Source organism: Ranitomeya variabilis, chromosome 3 (assembly GCF_051348905.1).
Source record: "Ranitomeya variabilis isolate aRanVar5 chromosome 3, aRanVar5.hap1, whole genome shotgun sequence".
Lineage (NCBI taxonomy): Eukaryota > Metazoa > Chordata > Amphibia > Anura > Dendrobatidae > Ranitomeya > Ranitomeya variabilis.
In genome coordinates, this window is record NC_135234.1 from 416,046,146 (window position 1) to 416,059,065 (window position 12,920).

General features: G+C 45.4%; 1 protein-coding gene across 5 annotated transcripts in view; it reads left to right on the forward strand.

Moving 5' to 3' along the window:
- The window catches only part of REPS2 (RALBP1 associated Eps domain containing 2), a 303,614-nt gene that overhangs the window by 274,517 nt on the left and 16,177 nt on the right, over positions 1 to 12,920 (forward strand). The gene's annotated exons all lie outside the window — the stretch shown is intronic.

Here is a 12,920-nt window from a genome sequence, read left to right on the forward strand (position 1 = left end):
TAGACCTGGTAGTTTTCTTTAAGAAGCCCTCCTGCTCTGCACTCATTACCTGTTTTAATTGCACCTGTTTGAACTTGTTACCTGTATAAAAGACACCTGTCCACACACTCAATCAATCACACTCCAAACTTTCCACCATGACCAAGACCAAAGGGCTGTCTAAGGCTGGTTTCACACTTGCGTTTTGATCTGCAGCGTTTTTTAAAAAAACGCATGTGGTGAAAAAACGCATGAGAACGCATGCAAACGGTGCGTTTTTTAGACGCATGCGTTTTTGCAGCAAAAAAACGCAGCAAAACGTGGCGTTTTCCCGTGTTTACATGCGTTTTTTCCCGCGTTTGCGTTTTTGAAACGCATGCTGAGAAGTGTGTGACAGCTGCCAATCATCAAAATCAACTAGAAAACACACTATTAATAGAATTAGCTAGGGTTAGGGTTAGGGTTAGGGTTAGGATCCCTAGGGTTAGGGTTAGGGGTAGCTTTTTATTAGAATGTCCTGGTCACCAGGTCACTGATAAGCCACCCCCCACCATCAAGGTGATAAAGGGATCCAAACCCTAACCCTACCCCTAACCCTAACCATAGGGATCCAAACCCTAACCCTACCCCTAACCCTACCCCTAACCCTAACCATAGGGATCCAAACCCTAACCCTACCCCTAACCCTACCCCTAACCATAACCCTAACCATAACCCTTGGGATCCTAACCCTAACCCTACCCCTAACCCTAACCATAGGGATCCAAACCCTACCCCTAACCCTACCCCTAACCCTAACCATAACCCTAGGGATCCTAACCCTAAGGGTTAGGATCCTAACCCTAACCCTAAGGGTTAGGGTTAGGATCCCTAGGGCTAGGGTTAGGGTTAGTATTCCTAGGGTTACTGTTATGGACCTGGTGGTTGGGTGCACCAGGAATGACCTGATAGTTAACCCCTTAATGACCGCCAATACGTCTTTTAACTGACCTGAGATATAAGAGACTAGTATCCCCATACAGGTGACAATCCAGCAGCTGTCAGCTGTACACTATAGCTGACAACTTGCGGAATCAGCCACGATCAGTGTTTGCACCGTCCAAATCTGTTTAACCCCTTAGATGCTGCTGTCAATAGTGGCTACAACATTATAAATGGTTAACAGAGTGTGGCTTGTCTGTCTTTATCCCAACTGGTGCCCTCAGATCATGATTTTGTGGTCCTGATGTTTGTGATTGGCAATTCATGACCAAATAGCGGCCTTAGAGTCTGCCGGCTGTTGTAACCTGTTCAGAAGTTAGAGGCATTTAGGTGATAAAAATGCACATTGTCAGTCGTGTCATGTCACTTTGCATTAATTCCTGAAAAGCAACTGAAGGGTTAATAAATTACCTGACAGCAGTTTTCAATATGTCAGGGGGTGCTGTTTTTAAAATGGTATCACTTTTGGGGGTTTCCAAATATATGGGACCTCGAAAGGGACTTCAAACATGGCTAAGTCCCTAAAAAATTTTTTTTTGCAAATTTCCTTGAAAAAATGAAAAATTACTGCTACATTTTTAAACCTCCCAAAATGCTATCAAAATAAAACAACATTTTATAAATGGTGCTGCTGTAAAGCAGACATGAGGGAAATGTTATTTATTAATGGTTTGCTGTGGTATGACCATCTGGATTAAAGGGATAATCATTCAGTTTGAAAATTGCTAATTTTTTTACATTTTTCTCAATTTTCTGATATTTTTTATAACTACACACAAAACATCTCGACCTAAATTTAACATTATCATAAAGTATAATGTGTCACGAAAAAACAATATCAAATTCACTGGGATTTGTTGAAGCGTTCCAGAGTTATTACCACATAAAGTGACACTGGTCAGATTTCAAAAATTTGGCTCCGTCACTAAGGGGTTAAACACGGAATCGGGACGAGCTCTGGGGAAATGGGAACTCTGCTGACTGCAAACCCTACTCCTATCAACACAACTAGAAATAGCCGTGGAGCGTGCCTGACTCTGCCTAGATGCCTCTTCACAGCCTAAGAGCTAACTACCCCTAAAGAAAGGAAACAAAGCCTCACTTGCCTCAGAGAAATTTCCCCAAAGGTAAAAGCAGCCCCCCACAAGTATTGACTGTGAGTTAAGAGGAAATCACAAACACAGGATGAAATAGGCTTTAGCAAAGGGAGGCCAGTCTAACTAAACAGATTGAGGATAGAAAAGGGATCTTTGCGGTCAACACAAAAAACTACAAAACCACGCAGAGTGTGCAAAAAATACCCCCGCACCGACTCACGGTGCGGTGGTGCCACTCTGCACCCCCAGAGCTTCCAGCTAGCCAGGCAGTTTCATGATAGCAAGCTGGACTAGAACTTAGCAAGAAAACCATATGTAACAAATGAACAAGCAGGAACATAGCTTCGCTGGAGTAGACAGGTCGTCAGAAAGATCCAGGAGAGATCTGAACCAGTACTAGAACATTGACAGCTGGCATGGAGTAACGATCTGAGTGGAGTTAAATAGAGAATCCAGCCTAGCCCTAAACGAGGGCAGGTGGGGAAGGAATCTCAGAACCAGCAGCTCCACTCACAGCCACCAGAGGGAGTCCACGGACAGAACTCACCGAAGTACCATTCATGACCACAGGAGGGAGTTCGAGAACGGAATTCACAACAGTACCTCCCCTTGAGGAGGGGTCACCGAACCCTCACCAGAGCCCCCAGGCTGATCAGGACGAGCCAAATGAAAGGCACGAACTAAATCGGCAGCATGGACATCAGAGGCAACAACCCAGGAATTATCCTCCTGACCATAGCCCTTCCATTTGACCAAGTACTGAAGTTTTCGTCTCGAAATACGAGAATCCAAAATCTTCTCCACCACATACTCCAACTCCCCCTCGACCAACACCGGAGCAGGAGGATCAACGGAGGGAACCATAGGTGCCACATATCTCTGCAGCAACGACCTATGGAACACATTATGGATGGCAAAAGAAGCAGGAAGGGCCAAACGAAATGATACAGGATTAAGGATTTCAGAAATCTTATAAGGACCAATGAAACGAGGCTTAAACTTAGGAGAAGAAACCTTCATAGGAACATAACGAGATGATAACCAAACCAAATCCCCAACACGAAGGGACCAACACGGCGACGGCGGTTAGCGAAACGTTGAGCCTTCTCTTGGGACAAGGTCAAATTGTCCACCACATGAGTCCAAATTTGCTGCAACCTGTCCACCACAGAATCCACACCAGGACAGTCCGAAGGCTCAACCTGTCCTGAAGAAAAACGAGGATGAAAACCAGAATTACAAAAAAAAGGCGAAACCAAAGTAGCTGAACTGGCCCGATTAGTAAGGGCAAACTCAGCCAATGGCAAGAAGGTCACCCAATCATCCTGATCCGCAGAAACAAAGCATATCAGATAGGTTTCCAAAGTCTGATTGGTTCGTTCGGTTTGGCCATTTGTCTGAGGATGGAAAGCAGAAGAAAAAGACAAATCAATGCCCATCTTAGCACAAAAGGAACGCCAAAACCTTGAAACAAACTGGGAACCTCTGTCCGACACGATGTTCTCCGGAATGCCATGCAAACGAACCACATGTTGGAAAAATTATGGAACCAAATCAGAGGAAGAAGGCAATTTAGGCAAGGGTACCAAATGGACCATTTTAGAGAAGCGATCACAAACCACCCAGATGACCGACATCCTTTGAGAAACAGGAAGATCTGAAATAAAATCCATGGAAACATGCGTCCAGGGCCTTTTCGGGACCGGCAAGGGCAAAAGTAACCCACTGGCACAAGAACAGCAGGGCTAAGCCCGAGCACAAGTCCCACAAGACTGCACAAAAGAACGCACATCCCGCGACAAAGAAGGCCACCAAAAGGACCTAGCCACCAAATCTCTGGTACCAAAAATCCCAGGATGACCAGCCAACACCGAACAATGAACCTCAGAGATAACTCTATTAGTCCATCTATCAGGGACAAACAGTTTCTCCGCTGGACAACGGTCAGGTCTATCAGCCTGTAACTCCTGCAGCACCCGCCGCAAATCAGGGGAGATGGCAGACAGAACTACCCCCTCTCTGAGAATACCAGCTGGCTCAGGAACCCCAGGAGAATCAGGCACAAAACTCTTTGAAAGGGCATCAGCCTTCACATTCTTAGAACCCGGAAGGTACGAAACCACAAAATTGAAATGGGAGAAAAACAGCGACCAACGAGCCTGTCTAGGATTCAACCGCTTGGCAGACTCGAGATAAGTCAGATTCTTGTGATCTGTCAAGACCACCACGTGATGCTTGGCTCCTTCAAGCCAATGTCGCCACTCCTCGAATGCCCACTTCATAGCCAACAACTCCCGATTGCCAACATCATAATTACGCTCAGCAGGCGAAAACTTTCTTGAAAAGAAAGCGCATGGCTTCATTACAGAGCAATCAGAACTTCTCTGAGACAAAACAGCCCCTGCTCCAATTTCAGAAGCATCAACCTTGACCTGAAAAGGGAGCGAAACATCTGGCTGACACAACACAGGAGCCGAAGAGAAACGACATTTCAACTCCTGAAAAGCCTCAACGGCCGCAGAGGACCAATTCACCACATCAGCACCCTTCTTGGTCAAATCAGTCAACGGTTTAACAACACTAGAAAAATTAGCGATGAAGCGACGGTAAAAATTGGCAAAGCCCAGAAATTTCTGAAGGCTCTTCACAGATGTAGGCCGAGTCCAATCATAAATAGCTTGGACTTTAACAGGATCCATCTCGATAGTAGAAGGGGAAAAAATGAAACCCAAAAAGGAAACCTTCTGAACTCCAAAGAGACACTTAGATCCCTTCACAAACAAGGAATTAGCACGAAGGACCTGGAACACCATTCTGACCTGCTTCACATGGGACTCCCAATGATCCGAAAAGACCAAAATATCATCCAAATATACGATCATGAATCTATCCAGATACTTTCGGAAGATGTCATGCATAAAGGACTGAAACACAGAGGGAGCATTAGAAAGGCCGAATGGCATCACCAGGTACTCAAAATGGCCCTCAGGCGTGTTAAATGCTGTTTTCCATTCATCGCCCTGTTTAATACGCACAAGATTATACGCCCCTCGAAGGTCTATCTTGGTGAACCAACTAGCCCCCTTAATCCGAGCAAATACACTCACCGGCCACTTTATTAGGTACACCATGCTAGTAACGGGTTGGACCCCTTTTGCCTTCAGAACTGCCTCAATTCTTCGTGGCATAGATTCAACAAGGTGCTGGAAGCATTCCTCAGAGATTTTGGTCCATATTGACATGATGGCATCACACAGTTGCCGCAGATTTGTCGGCTGCACATCCCAAAGATGCTCCATACAAGGCAGGATAGATCCATGCTTTCATGTTGTTTACGCCAAATTCTGACCCTACCATCCGAATGTCGCAGCAGAAATCGAGACTCATCAGACCAAGCAACGTTTTTCCAATCTTCTACTGTCCAATTTTGATGAGCTTGTACAAATTGTAGCCTCAGTTTCCTGTTCTTAGCTGAAAGGAGTGGTACCCGGTGTGGTCTTCTGCTGCTGTAGCCCATCTGCCTCAAAGTTCGACGCACTGTGCATTCAGAGATGCTCTTAGGCCTACCTTGGTTGTAACGGGTGGCGATTTGAGTCACTGTTGCCTTTCTATCAGCTCGAACCAGTCTGCCCATTCTCCTCTGACCTCTGGCATCAACAAGGCATTTCCGCCCACAGAACTGCCGCTCACTGGATTTTTTTTCTTTTTCGGACCATTCTCTGTAAACCCTAGAGATGGTTGTGCGTGAATATCCCAGTAGATCAGCAGTTTCTGAAATACTCAGACCAGCCCTTCTGGCACCAACAACCATGCCACGTTCAAAGGCACTCAAATCACCTTTCTTCCCCATACTGATGCTCGGTTTGAACTGCAGGAGATTGTCTTGACCATGTCTACATGCCTAAATGCACTGAGTTGCCGCCATGTGATTGGCTGATTAGAAATTAAGTGTTAACAAGAAGTTGGACAGGTGTACCTAATAAAGTGGCCGGTGAGTGTAAATCAGACAGTAGAGGCAAAGGGTACTGAAATTTGACCGTGATTTTATTAAGAAGGCAGTAATCTATACAAGGTCTCAGAGAACCATCCTTCTTGGCCACAAAAAAGAACCCTGCTCCCAATGGTGACGACGACGGGCGAATATGCCCTTTCTCCAAGGACTCCTTTATATAACTCTGCATAGCGGCGTGTTCTGGCACAGACAAATTGAAAAGTCGTCCCTTAGGGAACTTGCTACCAGGAATCAAATTAATAGCACAATCACAATCCCTATGAGGAGGTAGGGTACTAGACTTGGGCTCATCAAATACATCCCGGTAATCCGACAAAAACTCAGGGACTTCAGAAGGAGTGGAGGAAGAAATTGACAACAATGAAACATCCCCATGTACCCCTTGACAACCCCAACTGGACACCGACATTGATTTCCAATCCAATACTGGATTATGGACCTGCAGCCATGGCAAACCCAACACGACCACATCATGCAGATTATGCAACACCAAAAAGCGAATATCCTCCTGATGTGCAGGAGCCATGCACATGGTCAACTGGGTCCAGTACTGAGGCTTATTCTTGGCCAAAGGCGTAGCATCAATTCCCCTCAAAGGAATGGGATGCTGCAAGGGCTCCAAGAAAAAACCACAGCGCCTGGCAAACTCCAAGTCCATCAAATTCAGGGCAGCACCTGAATCCACAAATGCCATAACAGAATAGGATGACAAAGAGCAAATCAGAGTAACGGACAAAAGAAATTTAGGCTGTACAGTACCAATGGTGACGGACCTAGCGAACCGCTTAGTGCGCTTAGGACAATCAGAGATAGCATGAGTGGAGTCACCACAGTAAAAACACAGCCCATTCTGACGTCTATGTTCTTGCCGTTCAGCTCTGGTCAAAGTCCTATCACATTGCATAGTCTCAGGCCTCTGCTCAGAGGATACCTGTTGTGAACTCTATTTTTGGGCTCCCTCTAGTGGTCACAAGCGGTATTGTGTAGTGTTGTCTTTCTGCAGGTTGGCTTCATCACCTGGTTCGTTATCCTTGGTTGGTTTCCTATTTAGCTCACCTGGATACTCAGTTCCTTGCCTGCTATCAATGTATTCAGTGCTCTTCAGATTCCTGGTGACTACCTTGCTCCCAGTCTCTCCAAGACAAGCTAAGTTTTTGTTTGTTCAGTTTCTGATTATCAGCGTTCATCATGTTTTTTGTCCAGCTTGTTAAAATGTGATTTCTTACTTGCTGGTTGCTCTAGGGGACTGAGTTTCTCCCCTCACACCGTTAGTTGGTGTGGGGGTTCTTGAAATCTCAGTGTGGATATTTTGTAAGGGTTTTTTACTGACCCCATAGACCCCTTTTCTATTTTCTGCTATCTAGAATTAGTGGGCCTCTTTTGCTGAATCTGCTTTCACCCCTGTGTATGTGCCTTCCTCTTACCTCACCGTTATTATCTGTTGGGGGCTTCTATATCTTTTGGGGATTATTTCTCTGGAGGCAAGAGAGGTCTTTCTTTCTCTCTAGGGGTAGTTAGTTCCTCAGGCTGGCTCGAGACGTCTAGGATTTTAGACACGTTCACCGGCTGCCTCTAGTGTGGTTGGATAGGTTCAGTTTTGCGGTCAGTCCAGTTTTCCACCTCCCTAGAGCTTGTCCTATGTTTAGTCACCTTGCTGGAGTAATTTGTGATCCTCAACCACTAAGGATCATAACAGATACCGCCAAATGGTGCCCAGTTTTGCGCTCACGTAAGCGCCGATCGATCTGTATGGCCAAGGACATTGATTCATTCAGACCAGCAGGCGTGGGGAACCCCACCATAACATCCTTAAGGGCTTCAGAAAGACCCTTTCTGAAAATTGCTGCTAGGGCACACTCATTCCACTGAGTAAGCACAGACCACTTTCTGAACTTCTGGCAATATACCTCCACTTCATCCTGACCCTGACACAAAGCCAGCAAAATTTTCTCTGCCTGATCCACAGAATTCGGTTCATCATAAAGCAATCCCAGCGCCAGAAAAAACGCATCTACATTACACAATGCAGGATCTCCTGGCGCCAGGGCGAATGCCCAGTCTTGAGGGTCGCCACGCAACAAAGAAATAATGATTCTTACTTGCTGAATAGGGTCACCAGAAGAGCGGGGTTTCACAGCAAGAAACAGTTTACAATTGTTTTTGAAATTCAGAAATTTAGATCTATCCCCAGAAAACAAATCAGGAATTGGAATTCTAGGCTCCAACATAGGATTCTGAACTACATAATCTTGAATGTTTTGTACCTTTGCAGCGAGTTGATCTACACTAGAGGACAGACCTTGAATGTCCATATCCACACCTGAGTTCTGAACCACCCAGAGTTTAAGGGGAAAAGAAAGGCAAAACACACTGCAGAGAAAAAAAAAATGGTCTCAGAACTTCTCTTTTCCCTCTATTGAGATGCATTAACACTTTGTTGGCCAGCTGTACTGTTATGGACCTGGTGGTTAGGTGCACCAGGAATGACCTGATAGTTAAACACGGAATCGGGACGAGCTCTGGGGAAATGGGAACTCTGCTGACCGCAAACCCTACTCCTATCAACACAACTAGAAATAGCCGTGGAGCGTGCCTGACTCTGCCTAGACGCCTCTTCACAGCCTAAGAGCTAACTACCCCTAAAGAAAGGAAACAAAGCCTCACTTGCCTCAGAGAAATTTCCCCAAAGGTAAAAGCAGCCCCCCACAAGTATTGACTGTGAGTTAAGAGGAAATCACAAACACAGGATGAAATAGGCTTTAGCAAAGGGAGGCCAGTCTAACTAAACAGATTGAGGATAGAAAAGGGATCTTTGCGGTCAACACAAAAAACTACAAAACCACGCAGAGTGTGCAAAAAATACCCCCGCACCGACTCACGGTGCGGTGGTGCCACTCTGCACCCCCAGAGCTTCCAGCTAGCCAGGCAGTTTCATGATAGCAAGCTGGACTAGAACTTAGCAAGAAAAACCATATGTAACAAATGAACAAGCAGGAACTTAGCTTCTCTGGAGTAGACAGGTCCTCAGAAAGATCCAGGAGAGATCTGAACCAGTACTAGAACATTGACAGCTGGCATGGAGAAACGATCTGAGTGGAGTTAAATAGAGAATCCAGCCTAGCCCTAAATGAGGGCAGGTGGGGAAGGAATCTCAGAACCAGCAGCTCCACTCACAGCCACCAGAGGGAGTCCACGGACAGAACTCACCGAAGTACCATTCATGACCACAGGAGGGAGTTTGAGAACGGAATTCACAACAGGTTACTAGGGATCCTAACCCTAACCCTAACCGTTACCCTAGGGATCCTAACCCTAACCCTAAGGGTTAGGATCCTAACCCTAACCCTAAGGGTTAGGGTTAGGGTTAGGATCCCTAGGGTTAGGGTTAGGGTTAGGATCCCTAAGGTTACTAGGGATCCTAACCTTAGGGTTAGGGTTTGGATCCCTATGGTTAGGGATAGGGTTAGGGGTAGGGTTTTCTTGTTTTTTTTGTGTTTTCTTGTGTTTTTCTATAAAAACGCATGCGTTTTTAACGCAAACAAACGCATGTGCTTAAAAACGCATGCGTTTACATAGACAGCAATGCATCTTTTGCTGCGAAAAAACGCATGCGTTTTTTCGCGGCAAAAAAAACCCCGCTAGAAATTACTACAGGTTGCATTTCTGCAAATGAACGCACGCGTCAAAAAACGCATGCGTTGCCGAAAACGCGTCAAAACGCATGCGAAAAAACGCATGCGTTTTTAATGTTAAGTATAGGAAAAAAAACGCATGCAAGTGTGAAACCAGCCTAAGGACGCCAGGGACAAAATTGTAGGCCTGCACAAGGTTGGAATGGGCTACAGGACAATAGGCAAGTGGCTTGGTGAGAAGACAATAACTGTTGGCCCAATTATAAGAAAATGGAAAAAACACAAGATGACTGTCCATCTTGCTCGGTGTAGGGTTCCATGCAAGATCTTGCCTCATGGGGTAGGGAAGATTCTGAGAAAGGTCGGGAATCAGCCTAGAACTACATGAAAGGACCTGGTCAATGACCTTAAGAGAGCTGGGAGCACAGTCTCAAACATTACTGTTAGTAACACAGTATGTTGTCATGGATTAAAATCCTGCAGGGCAAGCAAAGTACCCCTCCTCACACCACCACACGTTCAGGCCCGTTTGAAGTTTGCCAATGACTATCTGAATGATCCAGGGGACACATGCGAGAAGGTCATGTGGTCAGATGAGATCATAATAGAACTTTTTTGGTATCAACTCCACTCGCTGTGTTTGGAGGAAGAAGGATGAGTATAACCCCAAGAACACCATACCAACCATGAAGCATGGTGGTGGAAACATCATACTTTGTTCTTTTCTGTGAAGCGGAAAGGATGACTGCACCATATTGAAGGGAGGATGCATTATTATTATTATTATTATTTATTTATATAGCACCATTAATTCCATGGTGCTGTACATGAGAAAGGGAGAAATCTTGGAGGCGGTTGTGTGAGGAATGAATAAGTGTGGAGGAGAGTAGGAGGTCTTGGGAGGATCAGAGATTACGTGAGGGAAGGTATTGGGAGATTAGTTCAGAGATATAGGGAGGGGACAGGTTGTGGATGGCTTTGTAGATCAGTGCTAGTAGTTTGAACTGGATTCGTTGGGGAATTGGGAGCCAGTGGAGGGATTTGCAAAGGGGAGAAGCAGGGGAGTAGCGAGGAGAGAGGTGGATTAGCCGGGCAGCAGAGTTGAGGACAGACTGAGTGGTGCAAGAGAGTTAGCGGGGAGGCCACAGAGGAGGGTGTTGCAGTAGTCAAGGCGGGAGATGATAAGGGCATGCACAAGAGTTTTAGTAGATTGTGGGGTGAGGAAGGGATGGATTCTGGCGATATTTTTGAGTTGGAGGCGACAGGAGGTGGCAAGAGTTTGAACGTGCAGTTTGAAGGACAAGGCAGAGTCGAGAGTTACCCCGAGGTAGAGAGAGGACGTGATGCCATTTACCATAATAGGTAGATCAGGTAGGGGGCATACGTGAGATGGGGAAAGATGATGAGTTCGGTTTTGTCTACATTGAGTTTAAGGAAGCGAGAGGTGAAGAAGAAAGATATAGCTGACAGACACTCCGGGATTCTGGACAGAAGAGAGGCGACATCTGAGCCAGAGAGGTAGATCTGAGTGTCGTCCACATACAGGTGGTACTGGAAGCCATGGGACTTTATGAGTTGCCCTAGGCCAAGGGTATAGATGGAAAAAAGTAGGGGCCCTAGGACAGAGCCTTGAGGGACTCCAACAGAGAGAGGGCGGGATGAGGAGGTAGTGTGGGAGTGGGAAACGCTAAATGTGCGGTCGGAAAGGTATGAGGCAATCCAGGATAGGGCAAGGTCTTTGATGCCAAGGGAAGAAAGAATCTGTAGCAGTAGGCAGTGATCGACTGTGTCAAAATCAGAGGACAGGTCAAGAAGGAGGAGGATGGAAAACTGTCTGTTAGCTTTGGCTGTGAGTAAGTCATTAGTAATTTTTGTAAGGGCAGTTTCGGTGGAGTGGTGGGGGCAGAAGCCAGATTGGAGGTTGTCAAGGAGAGAGTTAGATGAGAGGTGGGAGGAAATTTGAGCATGGACATGCTGCTGAAGGAGTTTTGAAGCAAACGGGAGCAGTGATATGGGGCGGTAGCTGGGCAAAGCAGTTGCGTCAAGGTTAGTTTTTTTGAGGATGGGTGTGATGGTGGCATGTTTGAAGGCAGAGGGGAAGGTACCAGAAGATAGAGATAGGTTGAAGAGATGGGTTAGGGCTGGAATGAGCATGTTAGTGAGGTTGGGTAGCAAGTGGGAGGGGATGGGGTCAAGTGCACAGGTGGTGAGGTTGATGGTGAGGTGGATGGGGAGGTGGTGAGGTGGATGCATGGGGTCAAGTATCACAAGATTTTGGCCAAAAACGCCTTCCCTCAGTAAGAGCATTAAATATGGGTTGTGGCTGGATCTTCTAGCATGACAATGACCTGAAACACATAACCAGGGCAACTAAGGAGTGGCTCCATAAGAAGCATTGCAAGCTCATGGAGTGGCCTAGCCAGCCTCCAGACCCGAACCCAATAGAAAATCGTTGAAAGGAGCTGAAACTAAATGTTGCTCAGTGACAGCTGCGAAATCTGAAAGATCTGGAGAAGATCTGTATGGAGGAGTGGGCCAAAATCCCTGCTGCAGTGTGTGCAAACTTCATCAAGAACTAGAGAGAACGTCTGACCTCTGTAATTGCAAACAAAGGTTTTGTTACCAAATATTAAGTTCTTTCTTATTATTGTATCAAATACTTATTTCATGCAATAAAATGCAAATAAATTATGTTAAAATCATACAGTTTGGTTTTCTGGATATTTTTTTACATTCTGTCTCTTACAGTGGAAGTATGCTGTACCTACGATAAAAATTATAGACCTCTCCATTCTTCATAGGCGGGAAAGCTTGCACAACCGGCAATGTATCAAATACTTATTTTACCCACTGTATTCCAGCAAGCCCTTCATTAATACTGGTATACGCAATGTCAGTCTTAATGAATTTGCCCCTGTGTGTGTTGTGTCTAACAAGGGGATTGGTCTTATATGCACAAAAAAATGTGAGAAAATTGTTCAAAAAAATGTGCCAAAATTTGGCACAAATTTTTGGCACAAAGTTACCGTAACTAAGTAATCTGAAGTTAGATTAGACAGTGTAAAGATGCCTTACAGTTATCAAACAGCATGAATTACTGTGATAATGACATATCTTAGTTTTCACTAAGATTTAGACAGAATTAATTCTTATGCCCCTATATGTTATCTTTAGTCCATATATATATGTGTGTTATGGTAGGAGATTAATACATTATAT